The sequence below is a fragment of the Furipterus horrens genome, unplaced genomic scaffold (assembly GCF_987537825.1).
Source record: "Furipterus horrens unplaced genomic scaffold, mFurHor1.1.pri manual_scaffold_17, whole genome shotgun sequence".
In the NCBI taxonomy this organism is placed as follows: domain Eukaryota; kingdom Metazoa; phylum Chordata; class Mammalia; order Chiroptera; family Furipteridae; genus Furipterus; species Furipterus horrens.
This window is the reverse complement of record NW_028327187.1, coordinates 11,781,381-11,796,971: the sequence shown is the minus strand read 5'-3', so window position 1 is coordinate 11,796,971 and position 15,591 is coordinate 11,781,381. Positions and strand designations below refer to the sequence as shown.

At 50.6% G+C, this 15,591-nt stretch overlaps 1 non-coding gene across 1 annotated transcript; it reads right to left on the bottom strand.

The window, feature by feature from the left end:
- Window positions 1–14,840: 14,840 nt before the first annotated feature.
- LOC149990519 (U1 spliceosomal RNA) lies at window positions 14,841–15,004 on the bottom strand. Its single transcript, XR_016508751.1, has one exon. It is a non-coding gene; the product is annotated as a U1 spliceosomal RNA (small nuclear RNA).
- Between the last annotated feature and the right edge of the window lie 587 nt (window positions 15,005–15,591).

Below are 15,591 nucleotides of genomic sequence, written 5' to 3'. Positions count from 1 at the left end.
TTCGGTTGTCTTCGGGCTTTTCTCTCATCACTTCCTGCCCCGCCTCCTGTCTCCGGGCACCCGCCTTCCCGCCGCAGTTGGGGCGTGTAGCCCCAATTCCTCGTGCAAAAAGCATGGAGACGAAGGTGCCACCTCTGTAGTGGCGTGCGGAGGGGTGGGGAGGGCGCAGTGGCAGCATGGAGAATCGCTTAGCTCAGAACGTGTCTGCCGGCCGTTATTCCACCACAAGACATACCGCCCAATGGGAATGGGGGCACCGGAAGTCGGCCCTCAATAGTGCGGGGGGGGGGGACCCTACTTTTTCCTTAAAGGGCCCCAAAGCGAAAGTTGTCATCTCGACGGACTGGACGGTCTCCGTCACGACTCAATCACCGCTCTGATGGGTGATCAAATCGGCCTGTGCTTTGATGCTCGGGGGGCTTGATTGGTTGGCCGGTTTGGCCCGTGAGCTGGGGTTGGCCCGGCTCTCCCCGCCCCGCCCCTAACTCGGAGTCCATTCAAAGAAGAGGGAATCCCGGTGGCCCGCACACTCTCCAAAAGAAGTTCACTGTCACTGATCCCGGGCACACGAACGGAAACCATCCATCACTTTTCACACACCACGTTTGCAACAATCCAAGAGTCTAACCATTTCGAGGGTGGGAGAGATTATGTGCAAAGCGACATTTGACGAGTAACCGTGAAGTGATCGCGCCATGTAACGCTACCCGGGCGGAGGAATGGTACGTTGCACCTACACAAGGCTCTCACTTATCCTTTTCTGTGAAGGAAGCCAAATGCAGAAGTGCACACACTGCGGCGTGGTTCCACTCTCTGGCATTCTGAGAAGGCCAGCCTGTGGGGACACAACACAGGTCGCTGGCTGTCAGGCTGTGGGACTTGAGAGAAGGGAAGGATCTGGGGCGCTGAAAATGTTCTGTATTTTGGTTGTGGTGGTGGCTCTCCGTGACAGTATGAATTGATGAGGACTCAGAAAGTCCTGTGAGGAAATTATATCTCAACAACCACAGCTTTTAAGAGAAATTGGAAAAAGTACATCGCAAAGGGATAGCTACACTTAGCGATTGTTTCCTTTTGTTTCCTGAACGTGAGACTCATGATTCTTTCCTTTCATCTGTGAATGTGGGAAATTTTCCTCATGATTTTCTGAGGTTAGATCAAGTTAGCACTCCCGAAATGAATCCAGGTCAGTCATTGCACATTAGGTACTTTCTGTCTTATGCCCTGTAGGATCCTGTCTGCTACTACTCTGTTTCTGATCCTCGCTTCTGGGTCGTGAGCGTGTGGTTGACGCATGATTCCCCTTCCTCGAACTGCCCTTGCCAGGATTTAGTAGGAAGGTTATCTTCCTCCCAAAAGGGATAAAAGAATGTTTCTCCTTTTCTCCTTTTTCCAAGAGTTTGTGTGAAATTGAAAATATTTGTGCCCAGGATGTTTGTCACATTTCAGTGGGGAAGCCTGGAGTTTTTGTGAGAAGCGTCTTAACTATTAACCTATTGATTCATGGGTTGGCTGTTCTTTCCTGAGTCAGATTAGGCAGGCTATGTGTTTCTAGGCATTCTTTACGTTTCTCTATGATTTTTAATTGATTGGAATATTTTATTTTTGCAAATGTCTGTCTTACAAAAAGGTGCAAGACAATTGCAAAGAACACACATATATATAGTGCACCAGGATTCGCCCATTATTAAAGATCTGTCACATTTCTCATTGTCTCTCTCTCTCTCTCCCTCGGTCTGTCTGTCTCTCTTTTTCTCCATCTCCCTCTCTCTGTCTCTCTCTGTGTCTCTCTGTCTGTCTGTCTGTCTCTCTCTCTCTCTCTTTCTCTCTCTCTCTCTTTCTCTCTCTCTCTCTCTCTTCATGGCGGTGTGTATTTACTAATTTCAGTGAATCATTTGAGTTCCTTTAAGTTATTACAGTTCATTGTCTCTAAATACTTCGGTTTCTATCTTTAAAAAGAGGAATGCTTAGATGCAAAAACTTTAATGCAATTCGCACACTCAGAAAATTGAACGTTGAGGAGAAACAATTATGATCCGCACTCAAAATTGCCAATGACCGCGCTATCATTTCTTAGCTATTTTTTTAAAAACTTCTTTCTCATCAAAGACCATGCACTGCGTTCGCTTGTCATGTCTCTTTGATGTCCACGATACTGGAACAGTCTCCCAGGGTGTTTTTGGTCAAGCACGACACTGACATTTGTGAAGGTGCAGGCCCGTTATTTTTCAGAAAGTTTTCATTGGAAGGACATTTTCTAATTGAATTGCTTCCTCTGGCTTTTCCCTTATGCCTTCCTCTGAGGGAAAAAATAAAAAATTCTTTCCAATACAGATTTCTAGTTTGATTCCACTGTGATCAGGAAAGATACCTGAGAATGATTCCAAGTTGTAAAGATTTAAAAAATTGTTTGATGGTTTCAGTGAAACCTCTCCTGGAGTGTACTCTGTGTGTGCTTGAGAAGAATGTGTAGTTGGATTCGGTTGGGTGCACTGTTCTGTACAGGCCTGTTAAGTCCAGTTGTCCCGTAGTGTTGTGCAAGCCCTCTGGTTCCTTATGGATCTCCTTTCTCGTTGTTCTACCCGGGACTGAGAGCAAACTATTAAACTCTCCTATTACTATTGTGTTACTATCTGTTTGTCCCTTCCGTTGCGTCAGTGTCTGGCTCGTGTGTTCGGGGGATCTGATGTTAGGTGCGTATGTATTTATAATTGTTAGATCTTCTTGGTGAAATGCTATAAGAAATGGATAAAGAGACAGTATGGACAGAGAAAGGAGGAGTTCTTGGCATGGATGTTGAGGGTAGATGTGTACGAAGGTGTCCGAGTTCACCCAGGAACTACCACAGCAAACCCTAGTCTCTCAGACATCCTATGATGGTCATCACAGGTGCCCCCGAGCAGTGTGCTGTGCCTCTGCCACAGCCACGGATGGCTGTCCTTGCTGACTCATGCTCACCTTCCATCCTACCTAGAGTCCGCATAAGAGACCATCTATTTTGCCCACGGAGTTCAAGGTCGTACAAGGGAACGAAAGCTGGAGAGTCCCGGCATGCCGGACATGTGGAATCTGGCTCGGGCCTTCACCGGCGCGGCTGTAGCAACGCCGGGCACACCGGTCAACAGATCTCCAGAGCTCCCTCTGAGCTGAGTGGCCACTGAGATGTTAGTATTCTCCCTGACTGGTGTGGCTCAGTGCACTGAGTGCTGGCCGGGTAACCAGAGGGTCGCCAGCTCTATCGCCGGTCAAGGCACACGGCTGGGTGGTGGCCAGGTCCTTGGGTAGGGGACGTGCGAGAGATAGCCACACATTGCTGTTTCTCTCCCTCTCTTTCTCCCTCCCTTCCACTCCCCCTGGAAATAAGTGAATAACATCTTAAGAGGAATGTTATTATCCCCTAGAGTATTACTTTCTTACCCTTTCCATAACCAATTCCTAGAAATCGAGGGCCTCAAGAAGTAGACTAGTTTGTTGAATTATACTTCTGGAGGGCAGGGTAAGACACAGAAACCACTGGGCGGATGCCAGGGTGGCAGTGGGGCAGCGTTTTCTTCTGGAGGCACTGGAAGGGATTGATTTCCTTGTCCTTCCAGTTCTAGCCGATGCCTACATTGTTTGGCGCAGGGATACCTTCCTCCATCTTCCAAGCCAGGGATGCAGGATCGGGTCTTGGTCCTGTCGCACCACCGTGACCTATACTCCTTCCTCCGTCTTCCTCTTGAAAGCCTTGAGATGATACCGAGGCTGAACGGCAAATGCAGAAAGGACTCCCTACCTTCAAATCAGTTGAGTTAGCACCATGATTGCAGCGGCAAACCTAACGCCCCATTTCTATGCACGGTAACACACTAGCCGATTCCAAAAATTAGGCCGTGGTCATCCTTGGGCACCATTCCTGTGCGCACCGCTCTCAGCTCCTTGGGTGCGCTCCCCTCCTCCTCCCCTCCCTGGGCGTGCCCATTTGCCCAGAGTCCGCCCAAGGCAGTTGACTGGTCACGGAGCTGTTGTGGGGGATGGCTGCGGTGGTCGGAGCGGGATCGTCGGGGGTCGAGGTGCTGCTGGTGGTCGGCATGGGGGTGGCGAGGGGGGTCTGCCCAAGAGCTAGGCAGGTAGCAGAAGGAGGCAGGCTGAGAACCTCGGCTCTCCAGGCCAGTCACCACCGCCTCCCGGCCTGCAGAGCAGCTTTGAGGGAAAAGGCACAAGGGGCACGCTGAATCAGGGCTGGGTTCTGACCGCGTGTTTCCCCCTGGAACTGGAAGGCGCTAGGCCGCGGCCTGTGAGCTGTGACGAGCAAGCTTAGAGCAGCACTGTCGTGCCGTACTCGGTCTCAACGTGCAGGGTGGAGAAGCGTGTGCTCGGAGGAGGGAAGGGAGGCTGGCAAAACTGGCCACTGCAGGCTGCGTTCCTGACCCCCATGACTTCTTCAATGCACTTCTTCCATTCCTCACGCTGGTCACTGTGACCCCAGGGCTCCCGGGGCAGTGCCGGTGCTGCACTGGCCCCCATCACAGCCTCCCTGCATGTCTGTGCGGCCAGAGAGCCCAGCTGGGCATTCTGTTGCAAACTCGTCATGAGACAGCAAGGGACCCCGCCGAGAAAGAAGCCCTGAGGTTAGGGGCACAGCCAGAGCCTAAGCAACCAAGGCCCCTTTCTCTGGTGGGGCGTTTGAGGTAGAAGGACGAAGCCCCACGAACTCCCTTTCCTGGCCCCGAGGTCTGTGCATGCCCCATACCACGCGTGAGGGTCTGTCCACCTGAGCTCACGCACAGGACCCGGGAGGGAGACAGGGTGAGAGTGTGGAGGCAGGGTGCAACCGAGTCTGCCCAATAGCCCTGGTGGGTCACCCTCTCGTTTCCATCCTCACTGCGCCCACCCTGCCCGTGCCCTGCCGGGCTCATGGGGGGGCGGTCTCCTACGTGAGCTCCCTACCCCGAGGCTGAGGCGTGTCCCCCGACTCTCAGGTGCCCATGCTCCTCATTCTCACTCCAGGAGTTGTCAGGCGTCATAGGGTGGCAGACTAGGATCCACAGACACCTCAAGCAACATTTTCAGATCCTGGACACCCTGCTTCGGGGTTCGGTGACTTCTGCATCATCCCCCACCCGCAATCTGCTGGGAATTTAACAATGCCCCTTGAAAAATGTAGGTGCCAGCCGTGCTTTTGTCCACTGGATTCCTTAAGGGACTTGGCCACGGCCTCGACTGCCTTACTGCCTGAACCACGTATCCCCTCAGAGGACCATTCGTTACTCACGATGAATGCTATGCAAGCCCCGCACCTTGAATGTTCCATCCACTGTCGCCCTGTATCGACCCACACCTGCCAACTGTGTATTAAAGACCAGTCTCCTGGAAACCCAGTCTGGCAGAGGCAACCCCCAAGGTCTAAACACAACGGGGAGGAGGCTGGGACAGAACACCCAGAGGGACCGCAGGGAAAAGGTAAGAAATTCTGACGTTGACTGGCAGAGCCACAGACCACACCCCGGGACGTCAGGTGGCCTGCCTGCAGCGCCGCTATCAGAGGCTGGCCCAGAGGCCCCGCAGGCAGAGAGCCCGCCACTGAACGCCACAGGCACTGTTCTGGACCAACCTCTGAGATGGAAGGAGCAGCTCCAGGCCCTCCCTGCCCAGACACCCCCTTCCACGGCAACCGCCCTTCCCCAACGCCAAGAGACCACAAAATTTGAGAGAAACTTTAATTTGGAAAAGCTGACAAATGAAGTGCAGTAGGAGCCGGCGAACCGGGGAAGGAAGCCCCGGCCGAGGTGGGACGGGAGGGAATCAGCTTGGCCGCAGCGCCCGGGCTCCAAGGCTACCAGCTGCTCCTCCTGCGCGAAGGTGCGCGCTTCCGCCTGTCACACACACACACACGGCAGCGTCGGGGACCAGCGTCAAACCAGGGCCGGCCCACGGCACGCCTCAAGAGCCACGGCTGGGGGAAGGGGCACCGTGTGTGGAGCACTCACATCACAGTTTCTGGAACTTGTCAGCCAGGGACCGCATGGCCTCTGAAACACAGACAGGCATAAGCAGGCACTCCAGCTAGGACGGGGAAGCCCATCCCCCCTGACCTGTGGGCAACCGCCCAGCCCTGCAACCTGAGACCCCCTGCAGCCCCTCCCCAAGGAGCCTTGGGCCCCGACTCCCACCCACCACCCCAATTCAATGTGCACATGTTTTCCCAGCATGACAAAGCGTGCCAGTAGAGCTGAAGCTTTGGGGCACATCAGAACCACTCAGAACTTTTCAAACAAGCCAGACCCGCAGACGCCGCACCCAGCTATACCCAAGGCAAAGTCAGGGAGGCATCACCAAACGTCCTAAGAGGAGAGCCTAGGAGCGGTCCTCGCCGGCAAAGTGCGCCCGCGTTTTGAACCACACTTTCCCCTCTGTGCACACCCCGGGCTGTGCATGCAGAGCGGGCGCCAGCGCCAGGCCTGCTGGGTTCCCTTCCCCAGAGGAAAGGAGGTCCCTGGGACCCGCACACCGTCCCCAACCCACACTCAGTCGGCCCCTGCCCCTGGCCCTGGCCCAGATCAGCCAGAGGTTCCGCATACCAAGTTGCTGTTGAATGTCGCGTATTTCTCTCTGCAGCTCGGGACACTGGGCCGGCAGACACCGCAGAAAGAGAGACAATTAGCATACTCAGGCCTCCTCACCCCTCCATGCTCCCACCCTGGGGCTTGGCCGCCTCGGGCTCCTCAGGACACGGAGAAGGCACGTCCCCCCCCACGAGAGGTGGGGTGGTGGTGGGGGTGGGAGACAGGTCTGTTGAATCCAGACACAGATCCCAGCTCTCTAGTTTGGGCCTGCATTTCTAAGGAGCCAGAGGGAGCATCACCTGAAGACAACCCTGTCCCGCAGGTGGCTGCTGCTGACGGTCCGGTCTTGCAGGTTCTTCGGGAGGTTCCTGGTCACCTGAGACCGAGAGAACACAAGATCCAGCTGCCAAAGCTCCCAGGGAGGAGGAAAGGCCTTAGCGCGGTCTAACGCGAGGCCGCACCACCCTCTCTGCTGGCAACAAGGTGTCCCTGCCTGCCCAGCAGCTCCACCCTTCTCTCAGGGCCTGCCTTCCTTGTCCCCCAGGGGCAGCCCATCCAGGACTCTGGTCCCCAAACTGTGTGTGGCTCTGGGTTGGACGCCGGTCGAGCTGCAGTCACCGCCAGCCCCTGGGGCCCAACAGCGCTTATCGGAAAAGGCCCTGTTCTGCTGAAACTCTACGTCTGCAGTCGCAGTTTGGGGCGCTGCCGCGAATGACTCCTGCGTGCAGAACCCACGCAGGGGATGAGCTGGCTTGAGTCCAGCCCTGTGACAGCCTGTATCCTCTGGGAGAGGCTGTCTCGCCGTGCAGGGAGGCAGGCAGGCAGGCAGGCAGGCAGGCAGGCAGGGAGGCAGGGCGGCTGGGAGGCTGGGAGGAAGCTGAGGCCCTGGCAGAACCAGACGTCTCCCTCCCGGTGCCCTCGCCCCTCCGCTCCAGCAAAGCCATGGGACTCACCGTAGGCTGCGGGCCCACGGGGCATGACTTCTCCCTGGCTCAGGGCCAAGGATCCTGGGCGTCCCTGACCCCGGATGTCTCCGTTGTTCCCGTCGCCAGTGTCGCATTCTCCAATATGCTCACACTGAAACGACGGTCTCTGCTCCTGCATCGCAGATGAAAACCAAAAGTTCTCGTTGATTCGACGTGTGTGCCTGGCTGAGCGTGGGCGTGTGCGCGTGCCACGTGGGCACCGGGGCTGGGGTGAGCCAGGGAAAAGGGAAGGCAGTCCGCGGGCTGATCTCCTGGGCACTTTCTCCCTCAGTCAGCCTTGGGCCAGGGGGCAGAGCCGAGCTAGAGAGAACAGTGGGGTGCAGAGAAGGCCCGCGGCCCCTGCAGGAAAGGCTGCGGAGCGGCTAGGAAGTAGGAGCCAGGCCGCTCGCTGGTCTCAACTTCGAAGCTTCCTGTCAAAAACTTGGAAGGGGTCCCCGATCCCCTTCCGCTGCCCCAGCCCTGCCTTCCATCCCAGCCCCTCTCTGACGGAGCAGGCTGGGCAGCTTGCCAGCGGCGCAGTATGTAGGCCAGCACACAGCGAAGCTGTCTTAGGGCCTGCCCTGCGAAAACCACCCAGGTCCGGCACCCTAACGGCCTTGGGCGCCCAACGACAGTCCCTGAGTGAGGGACAGAGGGAGCCCGGGGAGAGAGGCAGGGGTGGGGCATGAGAAGGGTGGGGAGCAGGGAGAAGCAGGCAGGGCCTGAGACTCACCTGGCTCTCCGGGAATGGGCCTCTGTGCGGGTCCTCATGTTTTCCTTCTCCCATCACCGACCCACTCCCACTCTGCCTCATGGCCGCACACTTGGGCGCAGCGCCCGTGTGACTGGACTCTTCGGGTCCAACAACGGGCGAGGAACACCTCCGGCCCCTCCCAAGCAGCGCAGCAGCAAAGGTCGGAGGTGAGGCGGCTGGATCCAGGGCGGCTGCAGAGCCTCCCTGTCCCCAGGAAGGAGAGAACTTCGGGGGGGCTACATTGGAGGCCCCCCCTAGGGATTTCCGCTCAGCGGGCCATTTCTTTATCCGAGTGTACTTGGGGAGGCTGCCTGCAGCTGCACCTAGGTGCAGGAAGACCGGGCTGCTCCCAGCCTTCCCAGAGAGGACACTCGGTGGCACCTTGCGCAGGGACACCTGTGGATCCCAAACAGCCGGCCTTTTCTTAGCTGAAGTGAATCTCCGTGGAGCTGAGGACAGGGAAGTGCCCGGAACAGCAAGATACTCCTCCCTCTTGTGGCTTCCTGACTGTCTGGGTGCATCCTCGGGCCTGTTGGGTATGGCCTGGCTTCCTCCTGGGCGACAAACGCTCACCCTCGTCAGCTGCCTCTCCCCCGACTCATAGGGTGGCTCGGACTCAGAACGCGGCCAGCTGACCAGACCTTCCCCAGAGGGCTGCTGGCGACCCACAGTGACTTCTGACCTATACCCAGCGCCTCTATACTGGGTGTCCCTGGCCAGGCGTCCATCAGGCACCCTGAGGGGGAACACGGCGATAAAAGCCAGCTGCCATCCCACCCGGCCAAGGGCCCTCATGCCTCTATCACTGGGACCTGGTGTCGGGGCCGCCAAAATGGTGGACTCTTCAGTGTCGCAGCTCTCTGGGGTGGAGCTTCTGCGGACACCCGGGGCATCCCGTTCGCTCAGCTGCTGCAGCGAAGCCATCGCCGGGGAGCCAGGTGGGCCTTCGGAGCCCCACGGCCCCCACCCTGCTGCTTCCATGGCTCCCTGGTTGGTCTCGAAGCCCTGTGGGTCGAGGAACCTGCCCCTGCCCTCACTGCCCTGCGGGTCAAACCCTGCTCCGGAGCCAGACCCCTCGTCCTCCTCAGAGGAGCTCATTGTCGCCAAGTCCCGAAAGGGAGCTTCTGCCGAGGCAACGACCCTGGGCAGAACAGCGGCGGAGGCGCTGGCCGCTGCGACACCGCTCGGGCGCAGAAGCCTGCCCAGAACGCCGTTGGCCAGCCCCACAGGAAACGCGCGGGCTCGCTTCCCACAGCGCGCGACTTCGAGGCCCCGCTGTCGCCTTCTCATTGGTCCTCCGCCCACCGCCAATGAGTGCGCCCCTGTACGCCCGTGCCTCCGCGCCCTGGCCAGTAAGGTGCAGGGTTTCTGGCGGGCGCCGAGTCCCTGCGCTGTAGCGGAAGTCGGCAGCCGATCTGGCGGACCAGCTCGGTGGTTTTTTGGTTCTTCCGTAACTTTCTTTCCCGCCCCGGTAGTAGCATGTAGCTCCAGCTTCTCATGCGGAAAGCTGGGAGATGAGGGCACCATCTTTGTTGTGGTGGGCGGAGAACTTAGGAGGGTGAAGTGTCAGCCTGGAGGAGAAGTACTTTGCTCAGAAAGTACTGTCCGCCATTATTCCACCACAAGACTTACCGCCCAATGGGGAAAAGGGGCACTGGAATCCCACCTTTAAGGGTGTGTGTTGGGGGTGCCCTACTTTTTCCTTAAAGGGCCCCAAAGCGAAAGTTGTCATCTCGACGGACTGGACGGTCTCCGTCACGACTCAATCACCGCTCTGATGGGTGATCAAATCGGCCTGTGGTTTGATGCTCAGGGGAGTTGATTGCCTGTTCAGTTTAGCTGGTGAGCTGGGGTTTGCCCGGCTCTCTCAGCCCCACCCACTCTCTGAGTCAATTCAAAGAAGAGGGAATCCCGATGGTGCAGGCACACAACACCCCAAAAGATGTTTACTGTAACTGATCCCGGACATATGAAGAGAAACCATCCATCACTTTTCACACACCACGTTTGCAACAATCAAAGAGTGTAACCATATCAGTGGTGGGAGAGGTTATGTCCAAACCGACAATTTGACAAGTAACGGTAGTGATCGAGCCAGGTAATGCTACCCAAGACGAGAAAATATACGTTGTGCCTCCAGAAGGCCCATACTTATCTTTTTTTTTGAAGGAAGCCAACTGCAAAAGTGCACATACTGTATGACTCCGCTGTCTGGCATTCTCAGAAGGCCAGCCTGTAGGGACAAAACACAGATTGCTGGCTGTCAGGGTGAGGGGGCTGAGAGAATGGAAGGATCTGGGGTGTTGAAAATGTTCTGCATTTTGGTTGTGGTGGTGGCTCTGCATGACAATATGCATTTATGAGGACACAGGAAATCCCATGTGGAAATTATATCTCAGTAACCACAGCTTTTAAAGGAAATCGGAAAAAGTACATCACAAAGGGATATCTACATTTACCGTTTGTTTTGTTTTGTTTCCTGAATGCGAGGATCATAATTTCCTCCTGTAATCTGAGAATGTGGGATATTTTACTAATGATTTTCTGAGGTTAGATGTAGTTAGTACTCCCATAATGAATCTAGTTTAGTCTTTGTATATTATGTACTTTCCTTTTTATACCCTTTAGGAATCTGTCTACTACTACTGTGTTTCTAATCCTCACTTCTTGGTCATGAGTATGTGGTTGACCCATGATTTCCCTTTCTCAAACTGTCCTCACTAGGATTTAGTGTGAAGGTTATCTTCCTCACAAAAGAAATAAAGGACTGTCCCTCCTTTTCTACTCTTTCCAAGAGTTTGCGTCAAACTGAAAGTATTTGTGCCTAGGATGTTTATCAGAATTCAGTGAGGAAGTCTGGAATCTTTGTGAAAAGACTTTCGATGTATGTTTTTATGGTTATGGAATGATACAGCTTGACCATTCCTTACTCATTATGAGCTGTTTATATTTTTCTAAATATTGGTTTCCTTCTTGTAAGTTTCAAATTGGAAGAAAATCGTCCATAATATGCTCTTCCTCCCCCAATTTTTATTTTGTCTTACAGATGTGTGCAAAAAATTGCAAGGACACCCATGTACACTTCACCTAGATTGTCCCATTATTAATGCTTTTCACCCCTCTAATTATTTTATTAAATCATTCCTTTCTCTCCCTCTCTCTCTCTCTACTCCCTCTCTCCCTCCCTTCCTTGCTCTCTAATTGTTTTGTTAAGTCATGTAAGTTAATTTAAGACATTACAGTAAGTATCTCATTTCTAAATATTGACATGAATCTTACTTTTTAAAAAAAGATTTAATTAATTTATTTTTAGAGTGAGGTGAAGGGAGGAACAAAGAGAGTGATAGAAAAATCAATGTGTGCTAAAAAAGCCTGGATTGGTTGCCTCTCCCACACCCCCAACTGGGGACCTGGCCCACAACCCAGGCATGTGCCCTGAATGGGAATGGAACCAGCGTCGTTTTGGTTTGCTGGACAACACTCAGCCCGCTGAGCCACAACAGTTGGGGCTTAGCATGTATCTCTTAAGAAAATGAATGGTTTGCTGCAAAATTGATGGAATTATCACACCCGGAATATTTCACTTTGAAACAATGCCTACTATATGATCCCCATTCAGATTTTTTGATTGTCCCAATATTGCTCTTTGTACATTTTTTTAAAGAATCATGTTTCCAAATAAAGACCATGCATTGCATTCAGTTTTTAAGACTTTCTTTTTTTTTACTGTGTTCAGACTTATTTTCTTTTTTCCCATTTTTTATTGAATTTATTGGGGTGACATTGGTTAATAAACTCATACTGGTTTCAAGTGTACAACATCATCTGCACAACATCTTCTTCTTCTTCCTCCTTTCTCTTCTTCTTCTTCTTCTTCTTCTCCTTCTCCTTCTTCTTCTTCTTTCTTCTTTCTTTACCTTGCATGACATTGACATTTTGAAGATTCACTCCAAGTGTTTTTCAGAAAGCTTCTCAAGTTGGATTTTTCTGGTTACATTCAGGTTAAACACACTGGGCAGGGAAATACTACATAGGCGATGTCCTGTCTTTCTCAGTGTATAACATCAGGATATTCTTTTGTCAGTTTGTCGCATCAGTTGATGTTAATATTGATCATTTGGTTTTGTGGGTTACTTCCATGGTTTCTTTCCTGATATTGGTGACCTGCTGCCTTGTTTCTTTGACCAATCTCATTGCTGCCTTGTTTCTTTGACCAATCTCATTGTAGTTTCACCAATTTTATTCTTTTCCAAAGAACCAACTTCTGGTTTTGAGATCCTTTCTATTGTTCACTTTTGCCTCCTGCACTGATTTCTTTTACCTTTAGTACTTCCTTCTGCCTTCCTTGAGCCTATGCTGTTGTTCTTTTTCTACTTTCTTCTCATTATCAGCTATCCTTTTTTATGTGTGTGCATTTAAAAGTGCTCCTTTTGTTGCATCACATAAGGGTTTATGAGTAAAATTTTTGTTATCATTTTCTTCCAAATATGGAAACAACACAAATTTCCAATTTTGTGAACTGGGTCAATAAATTTTGGCACATTTGTATAAGAGAAAATTATTTCATCAGCAAAAAAATGTACAATGTACAACTACACAGAATAAGGGTGAATGTTACAAATATAACATTGAATGAAAGAAACAAGAAACAATATAGGCATATTACTAATTCCACTCATACCTATAAATTACAAGTAACATTAACTTATTAGTTAAGGATGCATATATTGGATATAAAACCACAAGGAAAAGCAAAGAAAGGGTGGTCACAAGGTAAGGATGTGGGTTTCCTCTTTGAAGAAAGAATGGGACTGAGATCAGGCATGGAAAGTTCAGGAGCCTTTGGGGTTGCTGACAGTGTTCTCTTCTGTGACCTGGGCATGCTGACCTTTAGGTTCACTTAGTAATTTTTTATTAAACCACCTGTGTGTATTTGACACTTTATCTATGTTACCTTTCACCGTAAATGGAGAAAAAGTAACAATAAGGGAAATAACATTCCAGTATAAATATATTGTAATTATAACCAGAAGTAGAATTAAAATTATTTTCTTCATTTATAACAGACATCATTGAGATTAATAGTCTCATTTTATTTATATCTATAGCTTTACTTTTTAATCATAGATTTTACTTAAAATAAAAATGATGCTTATGTAATTATAATAGCAATCTCAATTTGTTACGAGTACTCCATTTTGTGTGGTATATTTTCATTCAGATTTTAATTGTTAACTTGTGCTGAAAACCCACAGAAGTATTAGACTATGGTTACAACTTATCAGAAAAGATTTCTCCTCACCCCAGAAAAAGATTTCTCCTCGCCTGACTCACTTCCTTTCAGAAATGGAGGACCAAGAACCTGAGAAAAATAAATGTTGGACTGGGTGAAAGAGGTGAAGGAATTAAGAAGCACAAATTGATAGTCACAAAATAATCACTAGGGTGTAAGTAAAGCATAGGGAATAGTCAATAATATTGTAATAACTATGCTTGGTGCCAGCTGGGCATGGAAATATTGAGGGGAACACTGTGTGAAGTATATGCTTGTCTAACCACTAAGCTGTGTTCCTGAAATCAAAACAAAATAAAATTGAAAGAAAAAAGAAAGAAATGAAGGCAAAAAAATCCAGATGATTTGACTTTGGGTGGTAGACACACAAAGCAGATACACAGATCATATATCATAGAAATGTGCACTTGAAACCTATATAATCTTATTAACTAATGTCACTCCAATAAGTTTAATTTAAAAAATCCAAAACAATGTGCCTGCATCATAATACACTTATTTGACCACCTGAGGGCAGTGAAGTTTAAGACTGCTTGTTGGGAAGCAAGAGGCAGGTGCCAAGCCTTTGGCTTCCTCCTGTTCTTTGGATTATTATCCACTGGGAATGAAGGGGTTATTTGTGCCAATACAGGCGGTGGTGGTGTTTTAGACAGACTTTATTTTCTTTGCTTGTTTGACACTTCCATCTTAACACTCACTTTCACCCTTGCTCCCCCAGCAGCAATTATTTTCTTCCTCTTTCTTCTCCCCAGACGGAAACTGAGACCATTTGATATGCTAGGCATGAAGCCCGACAAGCAGAGAAACATCAGGTGTGTAGCCCTTCAAGACCTTATTGATGGTGGGGAGCAAAGCTAGAATTTTCCTGAAAAGGTAACGTCCACCCCACAGTGAGCATCTCTTCTTTTGTTTCTAGTCTTGTGTTTCCCAAAGGTGGCCCAAGGGAAGGCTCCACCATGGTTTGTGGCATTGATAGTGTCAGTAGGAAGAATGTCATGGTTATTTATCTCACTGATGGATGAAATAAAACAAAAATGATTCTCTGGGGCCACTATCTCTGCCTGTTATAACATTTCCTGTTATAAATGCTGCTTCATTCTCTGACCTCATTATTTAGGAGTCCAGATACCAGCTACCTCCATTACTTAGGAATGGGCCTGGAGCAGAAATAAAGGAAACATTGATGTTGAAACTTTACTTTAAATGACTAGTTAAGCATTTAAAGAGTCTTCTCAGATTCTCATTAAGGATTTTTCATCTCTTTAAACCTTTTTTTTTTTTTTTAGGGGAGAGTGCGAACTCAGTCCCCCACTACCACAAATTATGCAGTCAGGTTTCCCACATATGGGGAAATCGCAGGGGTCAGCACATCTGGAGTGCAGCGGATAAGCCTTGCCCTGGGAAAACCACCTTCATGATCATGGTATCTCCCCTGCCAAGTAAGTATAAAACTACATTTTTTTTATTGTTATTTCTATTACACCATCGGAAGACATTTTGGAAAAAAAACTATTTTGCCCATACTTCTAGGGCCCAAATGCCTCAACTGATATTTTCTCCATGGTTCCTGCTCCAGAATCAGAGAAGTACAAAATATTAGAACTAGAACTCTTGGAGAAATCTAACAGGCCAGCTCTTGGGGAGTAGACAGTGAGGAATCTGAGAGCTACAGGGAGAGTGCCATGTGAAAGCCACCAAACAGTTCGAGACTGCCTCTTCAGCCTCTGTCTTTCAGCAGGACAGAAGCACTTCCATCTCCTCACATTCAGGCATCTGGTGAGTGGATATTGAAGTTGGTACAGCTTCTTCCCCACCTCCTGACTAGTTTGAAGCACTGAAATCTATCCCATTTGCTGTCGGTCACAGCCAGAGCCTTGTTAACCCATGTGAACATCCCAAATGAAGAAGCACTGTCTCTTTCACCCTGCCCACAGGACCTCTGGTGCTGGGATCGCTCTGGATAGTTGACCTAACAGGCCTAAACAGTCCTAATAGATGTCAAAGTAAGGTAGAGCAAGTGCTGGATGAGGAATC